Below are 12,987 nucleotides of genomic sequence, written 5' to 3' on the forward strand. Positions count from 1 at the left end.
GATGGCGCCCTCTAGTGGCCCATCTCCGCCAGCAGAAGCGAGACCAGACAGGATTTGCAATTCCACCCAAACTAGAGTCGGGCCTGGTGGGCAGACAGGCACCTTCCAAAGGGGGCAGCCCTGCTGCCGGCGGCTGCGTCCTCCCCTGAGACGCTCCGGGGGCCGATGCAGCATTTTGGGCGGCCCGCCTGGCCAAGCAGAGCCCCACCCTCGCTCATGGGATCGGACACTCCAGGCGGGAAAGGAGTGGGATCTTCACAACCCGCCAGCGTTCCCGGACACCAGCCTTTGGGGGGAAAGTTCCAAAGGGGCAGCGAGGAGCCAGAGGCCAGCGGAGATTACCTCGAAGCAGCGAGACGACGCAAGGCTCCCCCCCGCACCCCGCACAGTCCCATCGGGCCCCGTCCCGTCACTTTCCTTCCGAGGGCGGTCACGTTCAAGGCACGTGCACGCACCTGTTGCCGGATGCGTGTCCACGGTGGTCTGAAAGGGCAGATGCATGGGGACCGGCCCAGAGGAGGCACTCGATGACGCGTGGCAGGTGAGTGGTGGACTCGTGGGTAAACGACGAGGGACGGTCTCGGACCCTAACATCCCCCTCTGGCGTTCCTCTTCGGAACTCACAGGAGCTGTTTTCTTTTAGGGCCTCTGGGCCTCCCTAAATGACACCCCTCCCGTCCCCAAAGATGTCTCCATCCCGATCCCTGGAGCCCGTGGCTCAGCAAGGCCAACGGGACTTTGCAGGTATGATGAGCTGGGGATCCCCAGACGAGGAGCTATCCTGGTTATCGGGGCGGGGGTGGGGGGAGTTGCAAGGGTCCTTCTAAAAAGGACACAGGTGGCACTGTGAGCGATGAGACAGCGGAAGCAGCAGGAGATGCAAAGACACGGTGCTGCTGGCTTTACAGATGCCGCGTGGGCCCCACGCCAGGGAGCGCAGGCACCCTGAGAAGCCAAGATGTCGAGAAAATGGATTCTCGCCGGGAGACTCGAGGAGGAGGACAACTTGCCGACAACTAGATGTTAGGACTTCAGACCTCAAGAACTGTAAGTCTGTGGCTTTAAACCACCGAACGTGTGGTACTTCGTGACCGCAGCCACGGGAAACTCAGGCCGCCCCAGCTCCTCCATGTCATTTCAAAAGGCCCAGAACATTCTTGGACGGCGCCCGTTTTACTGAGCACCTACTCTGCGCCAGACCCCAGGCTGAGCTCCAGGGACAGAGCCGTTATTGAAACGGGCAGAGCGAACAGAAACGAGCACAAAGCATGAGTACACAACGGTCCCCGAGTGTGGCAGGTCACGCGTATGTGACAAGGAAGCCTGAGAAGGTTGGCTTCTTCATGGCAAATCCACAAACACATGTCACCTTACTAACTTTATGCAGAAGGAGCAGGGTAGGCTCGCATCCCCGAGATTCGAGGTGACTCCTCCCCCAGGGGGTCCTCAGAGGGGCCGGCACAGCAGCTGACGGGGCCACCACGCTCCCCCGCCCCACCCTGCACCTGGCTACCGATGGGGCTCGCGGGGAGTGGCCGGGATGTGCCAGGCCCCTGACCTTGCCGGCCACAGCTGTGCCCCACCGCCTCTCTGGGCCAGAACCTTCTGGTCCACTCTCCTCCCGGGAGGACCTGCCCTAGGCATCTTTCTCCGTCCCACCTCTGCCGCTCCAGGTCTCAGCCCCCCAGGGTCAGCAGCAGTTTGAGCCCATTGTCTCTCGAGGCCATAGTTCAAGGGGCGAGACAGAGTAAACACCAGCCCAGATGTCAGCGTCCTCACCCGGCCTCAGGATGCACCCAGGAGCGGGATCGCGTTAGCACATCGAAGAGACAGATACCCACGGATACTGCCCTGTGGCTTTGCCCATGCGGGCCCCAACCTGAGGATGCTGGCCGGGCACAGGCAGGGGGATGGGTGGGGAGGAGGACGACTCCAGTGAGACGTCCCATCAGACCACCCATTGGCTGTGACCTTGGGCAAGGTAGCGTCTCCCGCCCTGCCAGGCACATTCAACTCAGCATCTCCTCCGAAATAAGGACGCACACAAGGCTTGTGGGGCCCGGGGCCGGGCGGGGGCCCGGGACTCCAACCCACGGCTCTCCACCACGCGCTCCGGGAGCCGGGTGTTTGCACCCACGTCCCCAAGCCCGACCACCACGCCTGTGTGTCTTCTCTAGACTCCTCTGCCTGCAGACAGTTCTGTCTCTCAAGCCCTCAGCAACTGCCCCCTCGTCCTTCTCAGGGTCCCTTCTCGTGTCCCATTCCATCCTCCAACTGCAAGCGACGGCCTGCGGGGTGGGGACAGAGACGCCTGGGCCCGGAGCCCCGGAGGAAGGAGGTCTGCCTCTGGGGAGCCTGCCCGCCCCACATACCCCTGCACAAGCTCACGCAGGCTCCCCCGCTGCCGGGACGGGGGCTCCCTGCTGTGGACCGGGAGACGGAGGCTCTGCAGGCGGGCGAGCTGCCCGACCTGCCCGAGGAAAGGCAGCCAAGTGCTGACTTCCATCGTCGAACCAAGTCTCCCCAGCGACAAAGCACTCTCTCCCAAACAACAGACAGGGGGGGTCACGGGCATATAAGAACTCTAGGAAGTTCTTACAGTCCTGGGTCCCTGTAGGGAAGAGGGCGGGGAAGAAGGAGAGGGGAGAGCCAGGACACAAGGTGACACGAGGCAGGGACACTGAAGGAATGGGCCTTCTAGGCTCCCAGGGATGGCTACAGGGGATGCTAAGTGGAGGGGGCGGGCGCCCTCCCTTTCCCCCATTTTACTGATCAGGGAGATAAAGGAATGGCCGAGGCCCCGTCGCCAGAAAGTAACTCGTACCCCGCCGTCCCGCTAGCTGAGCGTCCAGAATGAATGAATGCGCATCCAGTATCGTGAGCCCCATCACAGCCGTCCTGCCCACCACCCCGCCATGCGCAGCCGACCTCGAGCCTGAGGAGGTGACAAGCACAGTGATGACCGGCGCTGTTCCAGAAAAGTCCTCCGCGTGCCAAGCAGAGTGGGCTGGGGGGTGGGGGGGCGTGGGGAGTGCAGGCAGGTGGCCCTGGAGCCACAGAGGAGGGGGCGCGCTCGGCGATCCGCAAGCTTCGGGCGCCTGGGGACCCTTCCCAACGGAGCTTTCACAGACCCCCACCTCCACCGGCAGCCGCACTTTCTAGGCAGAAATCACATTCACGGCCGCTGTTAAACTAGCTCGTTGACATCCCGCAGAGCCCGAGAAGACCGGCAAACAGCAGGGCACAGAAGGGCAAGATGCCTCTTTGTTTGTCCCCATCCTTTCTGGTCCCCAAGCGGGCTCCACGGGCCTACCTGGGGATTCCCGGGCCTGACAGGGGAAGGGAGCAGGTGAAGCAGAGCTAAATGGAGAAGTTTTTCTACAGAACTTCTCAGAGCCTGGAGCGTGCTCCTGTGCCTCGTGACCCTCCCAGGGGACCTTCCATCAGCCTTCCACTCCTGCACCCTCCCCGCTCCACCCCTGCCCCGGTAGAGCCGGTGGCCTGGGTCGGCCGCTTTCTGCTCCCTGTGCTAAGGCCTTCTGTCTCTGAAGAGCTGCCCTGGTGTGAGCAGGGAGCCTCTCTGCATTCGGCTCCTTAAGCTCCTCCTTCAACGGCTGGTCTCTCCTCCAGAAAGGTCCCCCCACCCCTGCATTAAAAAACCCGCCCAGAACGACGTGAATGATCAAGACGCCGGCAAACCTGGAGGTCACCAGCCCGTGACCTCCTTGAGGGAGGGCTCCCATCTGGGTCACCTGAGGACCCGAGCACCAGTGTCCTTTTTTTTTTTTTTTTTTAACCAGGCAGAGCCCAGGGGAAATGTGTGTTTTACTCCACCGGATGGGGAAGGAGCACCTGTTGGGAGCTTTCTCGGCGTCAGAGGCACAGAGGCCTCCAAAAGCCACCATCTCACTGTCCCCAGCAGGCCAGGGAGAGACAGCCTTCAAGCTGACGTGGAGAGCTCCAACTGCTGTGTGGCCTTGGGCAGCTCAATTAACCTCTCTGGACTTTGGTTTCCTCAACCATGAGGCTTCACGAGGACCGCACGAGGCACGCCACCTGTCCCACTGTCTCCTTCCCAGGAGGGAAGACGGAGCATCGGGGAGACGGTGCCAGGCGCCAGCATCGGTGCGGATGACAAGCAGAGCCGGGTTCGCCCCTGCCTGCTCAGCGCGAACGCCTTCCACCGTCTGCCGCTCCCGGAGAAAAGACAGAATGAATCGCTCATCCAGTGGTGACAACAAGAGCCAGATCCTGGCCAACAACAGCCAAGTAAAGGGGAAAGACAGAACCAAAAGGTCACTAAAAAGAAACCCATCGTATCACTAGCCTCTAAAAGCAGCATCACTGTCACTCGTCCCTGAAAACGTTCCCAACGTTCCAAAGACCCACATGACCCCCCACCCCTGGGAGGATGGAAACGTCCTGACACGCTGTGGTGCACACAGCAGGCGTCCACCCATCGGGGCCGAGGGGGATTCCCAAGGACCCTCTTACCCCCCTGTCCTCAGGCCAATGTCCTTGTCCCCTTCCCAGTAAATCCAACGGCCAGCCCACGTCCCACTCTTGTCTCAACAACCCTCCCCCATAAAGCAGAGGAGAATTAGGGCCAGCCTGGGGTTTCACTCCTGCGGAAAATGGTCAGAAAACAGGGGGCACTCACTGGCTGGGAGCAGGTACGGCGGGAGGACGCGTGAGAAACACAGACGAGCACCAGGCCAGTGGGCACCAGGCGGGGAGCTGGGGCACACACATTGCGTTCATATATGGACACGGGCAGGGACCCCATGACTTGCAATTTGCGGGAAAGGTCTCCTCAGGGTGCTCTGAGGAAGGCCACGAGGGATGGGGCCGCCCAGGGGACAGGGCTGCTTTCAAATGATAGAACTCTGCCAACCACAAAACACTATTTCTGTCCTCACCGCCAACCGCCTCGTGGGCCAGCCAACTGCCCCAGGAAGACCGATCCCCAGCACACAGAGAAGGAAGGAAGGGAGTATCCATTCCCGCTGTGGGAGCCAGTCGTGGTGCCGTGGCTTCGGGGGAAGAACAGCCCAGCAGACGCCGGCCTCCGATAAGCCTTCGATCCGGGCCTGGGGCTGCAGGACGGGCTCCAGGGCAGGGCGTCACGGCAGGTGCCCCTAGCTGCCTTCCGGTTGCCAACTCCCATCAGGAGCATCCCTGCGCTAACAAGGAACACCTGTCACCCCGTTTCCACGACAACAGAAATCAGACACCAGAACAGAAAGCCCAAGCCAGAGCCCAGGCCCCCAAACTGCGGAGGCTGGCAGATTTGCTTTCGGTGTCGCTCCCTTCCCCGGGGCGGGGCAGGAAGATCCTGGAATGGTGGGGGAGGGGGAGCAGAACTAGATCTGCTCTCCGCTTTGGCCACTGGACACACCAGCAGATTTCAAAAGTTGAGCCCAGCCGTGGACCCCACACCCGCTGGGTGGCCTGGACAGGCCACATCTGTGTTTCCATGTCTATAAAACGGAGTTACCAACCATGGCTGAGCTCCCGGGGGTTGTCACAGGGACAAGCGAGTTCCTGTGGCACCCGACGCCGGGATGCTCGAGTACCTCTTACTTGTGATAATTACGAGCAATCCCCGATCCCGAAGAGACACATCCTTCTCCCAGATGTTGAGCGACAGATCCACCGGTCCCCAGGTTTGCTCACGGGGGAGTACACGAGCCCCATGGAGACAACGCTCCCCGGAGCTGGCCCTCCCGCCGACAGAGTTCCAGAAAGGTGCTCTGGGGCCTCGAGCAGTCACAGGCATCGGGATCCCACCCTCCCTGGGGCACCCATGCCCCACCCCACGAGCCACCCCCACTACACGTGGCACAAACCAGGAATCATGCAGAGGTGAGGCCAAGGAACTAACAAAGCAAGTATAAGACACCCAAAGCCAATGCAGACCCAAGGCTGACCTCGTTTTCCTGGCTCTCGTATTTGGGTCACTCTGGGCTACCTTCCCCCCAGAACTCAAATGTCAGAGTTTTCACCCCCAGGAACTCAGAATGTGGCGGGATTTGGAGACAGGGCCTTTAAAAAGGACATTAAGGTACAATGGGGTCAGAGGGGACACACAGAGGAAAGACACCATCAGCAAGCGGGGAGAGAAACCAAGCCCTCCGATGCCCTTGGACTTCCAGAACCGTAAGCACGTAAGTTACAGTTGCTTCAGCCACACAGTCTACGGTATTTTGTAATGACAAGCCCGGCAAACCTCAAACAACACAGAGCCCGCCACTGGGACAGCAGAGGGCACTGGTGCCCAGGGGGATGCCCCTCGGGGTTGAGCAGGACGGAGGCAGGAAGGCCCTCGCCAGCCCTCGGGAGCAGCGACCACACCGAGGGAGAGAGGCCTTCCGCCGACGCACGGAGGCTGTGCTGGGAGTGGGGGGACTCAGCAGCCGAGTCCGCCAAGCAGATGCCCGAAGCCGGTGCTCGGCTCCCCGGGGCACAGAAATCACAGACGGGCAGTCCCGAGAGGCGCCACCCAGCTTCCACAAGGAAACCAACTGCGCACCTGAAACCTGTAAGAGAATCAGGAACCCCGTGGTCTCCTCTGAGAGAGTCCTATACAGGGATGCATATGGATATAGGTAGATTAAACACACACACACACCCCAGCTCGTAGATGCAGAGAACAGGCTGGTGGCTGCTGGGGTGGGAAAAATGTGCGACGACGCGACGACGGGAGCCCACGGTGTTCCAGAAGGAAGGATCAGAGCCCAGCACCTCCCTCTCCTCCATCACGTCTCCTCCTGAACCACGCCAGACTCGATCCTCGGGGCCCATGCTCCAGGGAGCCAGCGGCATCTCGACTTCCGTCTGGGCCCTGATGCCTAATGCGGCCTCATCCCCAGCCGGCACCGAGCCAAGGTTCCGTCCCAGCAGGTGGGACCCGCGCGACGTCAGGTGTCCTCACACCCACACCCAGAACACGGGGACGTGGGCCCCGGAGCATCCGGCTTCGGCCACCTTTCTCACCGCCGATGTCCCTCGCTTCCAGCTCAGCCTCAGTTTCTCCTGCTCCACTTCTGAAGTTTCCTCTTGAAAGCAATTCGTCACCCGCCCCGCCCCCCGGCCCTAGATACTGGAGCAGAAGATGCCCTGTGCCAATCAGCCACGAAATTCTCGTGCAAGAAGTTACCCTTTGTTTCTGAATCCTTTCCACCTCCTCAGAACATAAGCAAAAAGGTTTCCTCTGATGACAAGGAGAGAAAGCGTTGCAGGGCGGGGGAGAAGCCGCCTGGGACGGTGGCATCCATCCCTCCATTATGCTAGGCAGATGCACCACCCGGAGGATGACAAGTGCTATTTAAAACCCAATGACAGGCGTCTTTGTACCTGTTTAATGACACGCCTCTGTGCCTGTCAAACAAGCCAAGGGAGACTGTCACGGGCAGAGACGTAAGACACACTTTCCTCAGCCAGGATCATCGACACGCAGCACACGAGATTCTGAATTTAAACCCAACAGCCACATTTCGTGGCCTTTTCCCTTCAGAACAAGAAAGGGACACTGTACCAGCCGGTTCAACTCCCCAAGGCGGAGAGTGAGCGTGTTCATTCTACGGGAGTGGGTGTCGGGAAAGACTGTTGCTTCTCTCAGGCCTCAAAAAAACTGTACAGAATGAAATTATAAAGAAGTTAATCTAAAAGGACTTATCTGTTTGGAAGCCATGGGCACTGGGAAGACGCACGCTCCACAGTCGTTTTCAAGGGAAAAGAGAAAGAACCAATCCTCCTCCTCCAAACCAAGCACAGACTTCCCGAGGAACCACCGAGCACACAACACCCAGACAAAATACGATGAACGGTGTGTTTACGATTCCTCCCCACCCCTCGCTCATCCACGAGAATAACCCTCAGAGGAATGATCACCGACAGGTTTTAGGCACTTGCTAAGTGTAGGGGTACTGTGAACCCCAGAATCCACATCCTCCCGGAACCTGTGCATGGGCCCTTATCTGTACAGAGGGCCTTTGCAGGTGTTATCAAGTTAAGAGGGGGTCATACCGGCTTAGGGTAGGCCCAACTGGTGTGCTTATAGGGAGAGGGAGACACAGAGGAGGGAGGGTGACCACACGGCGACAGAGGCAGGGGCTGGAGTGATGTGTCAACAAGCCCACGACCACCAGGAACTAGGAAGGACTCACCCCCTCCACCCGCCACGCCCTGGGGGCCAGGTGCAGAGGATGGAGACCCGGGATCCCAGAGCACTTGGCGTTGTCAAAGCCACAAAATGGGCATTCGGGTTCCTATCCGCTGGCTTCTCGAACTTGTCTGAGGCAGGCGCACCCCTGAGACAGGTCTGCTGAGGCTGCGATAAACGCGGGCTTTGAAACCTCGGTCCCAGACGGGCCCTTGGACGGCACCCGGGATGCAGCTGCAACCCAGCACGAGCCTCTTCTCCCGTCTTTAGGTTTTCTGCAAGCGCGGGATCATTTTTAGCAGCTGTTCCCACTCTCCGTCACCTCATTAGTTTCAGAACCAAATAATCCCACTATATATGACTTGACTGGCTCATCACATCATCCTTCGTTCTAGCAAATATTTAGGGAGCCTGCCACCGCGTGCCAGATCTTGCCTGGTACATTTCTCAAAAAAGCATTTACGCAGCTAATGATCACAAATCCCCTAATTTAATTTACTCTTAAATGTGTTTAATTTTCCCACAAATGGAACGATAAACTTCCACACCGAGCACTTTTTGCAACGAGATGATCATCAGCATGGCCCACCCAGTGAGGACCCGACCGCCGCCTCTCCACTGGCTGCCTTTCTGACCACATCCCGGGTGCTGTTCGTGGGCATCGTATTCAGATAGTGCCGATGGGAAAACCAGGGCTAAAGAGGCAGAGTGACTCGCCCAGCAAGTCAGAAGGTAGGGGACGCTGCGGGTAGAGGCGGGAGCCCGCCGTCCACACCTTTCCCCGTCTGCTCTCCCAGGGCGAACTCAAAACTCAGCCCAGCGTCGCCTCAGTTCCACAGTCACGGGGCCTCTGACCCGGGGTCCAACCCGGTGGTGCAGGGGGCGGGGGCAGAGCTGAGCTGTGTGTGCCCTGGGCGACCTCCAGAGTCACAGGGACACACGCGGTGTGGATCCTGGCAGGGAGCGTTCAAAGTCAGGCACAACCACACACACAGGGCTGTGTGCACGCGTGGTAACAGTACCGGGAAGGCAAAGAATGCTAAGCACACGTCAGGGTGGGGGTGGGTGACCTCTGTTCGGGGAGGAGCCGGGTGGTGTGGGAGGAGCCGGGTGGTGTGGGAGGAGCCGGGTGGTGTGGGAGGAGTCAGGGGTGGTGTGGGAGGAGTCAGGGGAGGTATGGGGCACATCACCTAAGCCCAGCGCTAGGGCTGTGGGTACTTTTTAAGTTAGGGGTAGGGTTAGTCTTTACACTGTACATATGTACACTCTTCTGTGTGTGCAATGTGTTTCCCAGGATTTTCTCCTTTATTTATTACGTTCTGGTAAAATATTCGTAACAAAAAATTCACCATTTTAACCACTGTTACGTGTACCGCTCAAGGCGTTAAGTACCTTCCTGCTCCCTTCCAACCGTCACCACCACCGCCCACCTCCACAACTTCTCCATCTTCCCCAACTGCGACCCTGTCCCCACTACCCAACTTCCCCTCCCCCCTCCCCCAGTCCCTGGTACCCAGTGCCCTGCTTCCTGTCTCCCTGAATCTTCCTGCTTTAGGGACCCCATATAAGGAGAATCCTACAGCATTTGTCATTCTGGGACGTAGTTCACTTGGCACAATGCCCTCGAGGTGCTGCAGCAGGTGTCCGAATTTCCGTCCTCGGTCAGGCTGAATCAGGGGCCACGGACAGACGGACCACATTTCATTTATGCACTCATCCACCGACCGACACCAAGGTTATGTCCACCTCTGGGCTATCTGCGAATCAGGCTGCTGTGTCACCATATACATTTTAATGATCGTGTTCCCGAGAAGGAGGGAGCCGGGTAAAAAGACAAACGCGCTGCATACTTTCCGGGCACCGAGCCGTCCCCGCCATGTCTCGTGGAAAGAAATCTCAGCTCGCTTACCCGAGCTGCCCGTATCAGGTATAATCCTCCCTTCAGGTGATCGTCGTGGAAGGCAGCAGTAACAGAGCCCTTTAAATGGCCATCTCTCGGAGAACATTCTAGAAAGCAGAACGTGTCCGAATGATGTGCGGTCCGGTGGCCGCTGGTTTACACCAGGGCTGGCAAAGTACAGCGGGTGGGCCAAGTATGGCCACAGACCCACTCCTGTGAAGGGTTTTGTCGGCACCTGGCCACGCCGGCACGTCTCCGGGTCTCTGGGCTGCGGCGGGCTCGCCTGGTCTGAGGTATCTACTTCTTTTATCTCTCTACCCCGACTTTTCAACGGTTAACAGAATTCATAATACATGTTTTTTGCATTTCCCAAGGGTGGGGGGATTTAGGACGGAGGCGAGGGCAGGACACGAATGTTTCCAGCACCCTCAGAACCAGGTGAGGGGAAACTGAGTCTGAAGTCCTCTCGCCTCTCCTGGGTCCTGGCTCTGGCCGGTCGCGCGCAAGCAAGGCCGGCTCCACCACCGAGCGCTTCCAGGGGAAGTCCTCTAACTCCACGTCCACGGCGACCTTCCAACGCCACTCACGGCCTCAGGGGCTGGAGAACCACCGCGCCCGTCAGCAGGCCCCAGGCCAGAGGAATACTCCGCCGGGCCCGTAGTCCAGGCCACTGTAAGAGATGACCACACACCGGGGGGCCTCCCACAGACATGCGTCCCCCCACAGGCTGAGAGCAAGGTGGCAGGTCCATGCTCCCTCTGACGGCTCCAGGGGACACTCCTTCTTCTCCCCCTCCCCCTGGTGTCTGGTGGCGGCTGTCCATCCCACAAGCAGCTCGCTGGCTTGTGGCTGCCGTGGTCACGCGGCCTTCTCCCCGTGTGGGACCGCGTCTCCATCTCCAGTCACACTGGATTAGCAGCCCGCCCCACTACGGGACCTTGTCCTAGCCTACATCGAAATCACGTCTGCAAAGACCCTATTTCCAAATGAGGTCACATTCACAGGCGCTAGGGGTTAGGACTTCAGTACATCTTTGGGGCTGAGGGGGTGGGGATACAATTCAACCCATCATAGAGACCTTCTGCTCGATCTCCTCTCATGGCTCCTTCCTTCGGGGCCTGCTATGGGACACTGACTCAGCAGAGTGGCCCCTGGCATGAGCCTCCCCTAGTAAACACATGCCAACCACAGAAAGGGCTCCTTCCACCAACAGGGAATGCGGGGGGTGCGGGGGACGCCTGGGGGGCTCAGTGAGTTAAACCTCTGCCTTCAGCTCAGGTCATGAGCTCAGGGTCCTGGAATCAAGCCCCACATCGGGCTCTCTGCTCAGCGGGGAGCCTGCTTCCTCCTCTCTCTCTGCCTGCCTCTCTGCCTACTTGCGATCTCTGTCTGTCAAATAAATAAAATTTTTTAAAAAGGGGGGGAATGTGGGTAGTGGCTTCTCTCCCTTTTGCCACTGTGGCCAAGTCTGAAACTAGCTCCCCGAGACACGGAACCCCTCACCTGGCTCCCGACAAGGTCACCGGAGCTCCCTTAATGGCCAAAAGCCCAGGGCTGGAGTCACTGGTTATACGTATACACGCAAGCGGGGCCCACAGAACATTCTCCGCTGAAGGTTATTTGTTATTAATCCCCCGGTGCCCATAAACAGCCGGCCCGAGGCAAGCGCTCCCGTGCCCTCCCTCTCACTTCGGAAGAATTGTATGTTTTTTGCAGCAGGGAACGTGCGGCCACAAAGCCCACGTCTGATTACGTGGCACCTGAAACGACACCCTTTCCGCTAACCGGCGGGAAGACTTCCACGGCTCCCGGCTGAAGCGCCACGGGAGATCTGTGCTTCTCCTCTCGTGGCCGTTCGCACAGACGGAGCTCGGGAGCCGGCGGCACGGGGAGAGAGAGAGAGAGAGAGAATGCGCCACAGGCCACTGGGGACTCGATCCCGCAGATCAGACAAAAACACCAAACGCCCTGCACCGAAAAGGGGTATGTGCACGACAGGGATGGAGATGAACGCCGGCCTCGCGGTGTCTGCCTGACTGTCTCCTCTCCGCACCTGGTGACAAATGTGCCCCCCCCACCCAGGAGACGCTTCACGGTCCCTGGGGCCTCTTCCCCCACGTTCACACGTTTAATTCTTGAAACGATCCCGGCACGGGAAAGACAGGTGTCGCCATCAATCCCCTTGTTCAGAGAATGGGACCAGCTCCAGGTCACCGAGCTAAGAGGGGACAGTGACCTGGGTCTCGTGCCTGCCCACCAGTCTGTGGCGTCCAGAGTCTTCACGGGTGTGGAAGGTCACAGCGGGGATGGGGTTGTTGGGATTCCTGTTCCAGTAACAGTTTAAGAAGACGAAGGACAGGTGTAATCTATGCCACAGATCCGGGACTGTGAACCCACAGGGCAGGAGTGGGGGCTAATGTGGCCTCAGGTCTGTTTTAGTAAATAAAGCTTTATTGCAACAGCCACACCCACCAGGGCCATTTTCTATGGCTCTAACGAGCAGAGTCAAGCAGTCGCTGCTGGGACTGGAGAACCTCCTATCTAAGTACAAGTTTGCAGACCCTGTTGTGGGTGGTGACCGAGCCGTGGACGGAGGGATGTGGGTGAGCCCAGCGCCCCAGGCCCTGCCCGCCCACCGTACCGAGGCAGCTGCAGGGCTCACTCGCAGTAGGTGTGGGGGCCCATCCCCGCCAGAGGCGAGCAGAGGCCGAGGCCAAGGCCCGCAGTGGCCGCACGGCCCGCACACCAAAATCCACTCACTCAGCTGCAGGCGGCTGAGCCCAGGGCCCCGGGCACAGCGAGCACCGCCCCCCCTGCCCCCCGCCCCTCGCCTTTCAGAGGAATGAGACCTCAGTTCGAGCGGGACTCCCCGCCCAAATCTCCAGGACTCCTGTGGCGTCCAAAACTGCTCGCCACAGTGGGC

General features: G+C 59.3%; 1 protein-coding gene across 2 annotated transcripts in view; it reads right to left on the reverse strand.

Annotated features, from left to right (window-relative positions):
* PARVB (parvin beta) overlaps positions 1–12,987 on the reverse strand; it is a 93,965-nt gene that overhangs the window by 63,246 nt on the left and 17,732 nt on the right. The window lies entirely within an intron of this gene.

Source organism: Martes martes (assembly GCF_963455335.1).
Source record: "Martes martes genome assembly, chromosome: 8".
NCBI classification, from domain to species: domain Eukaryota; kingdom Metazoa; phylum Chordata; class Mammalia; order Carnivora; family Mustelidae; genus Martes; species Martes martes.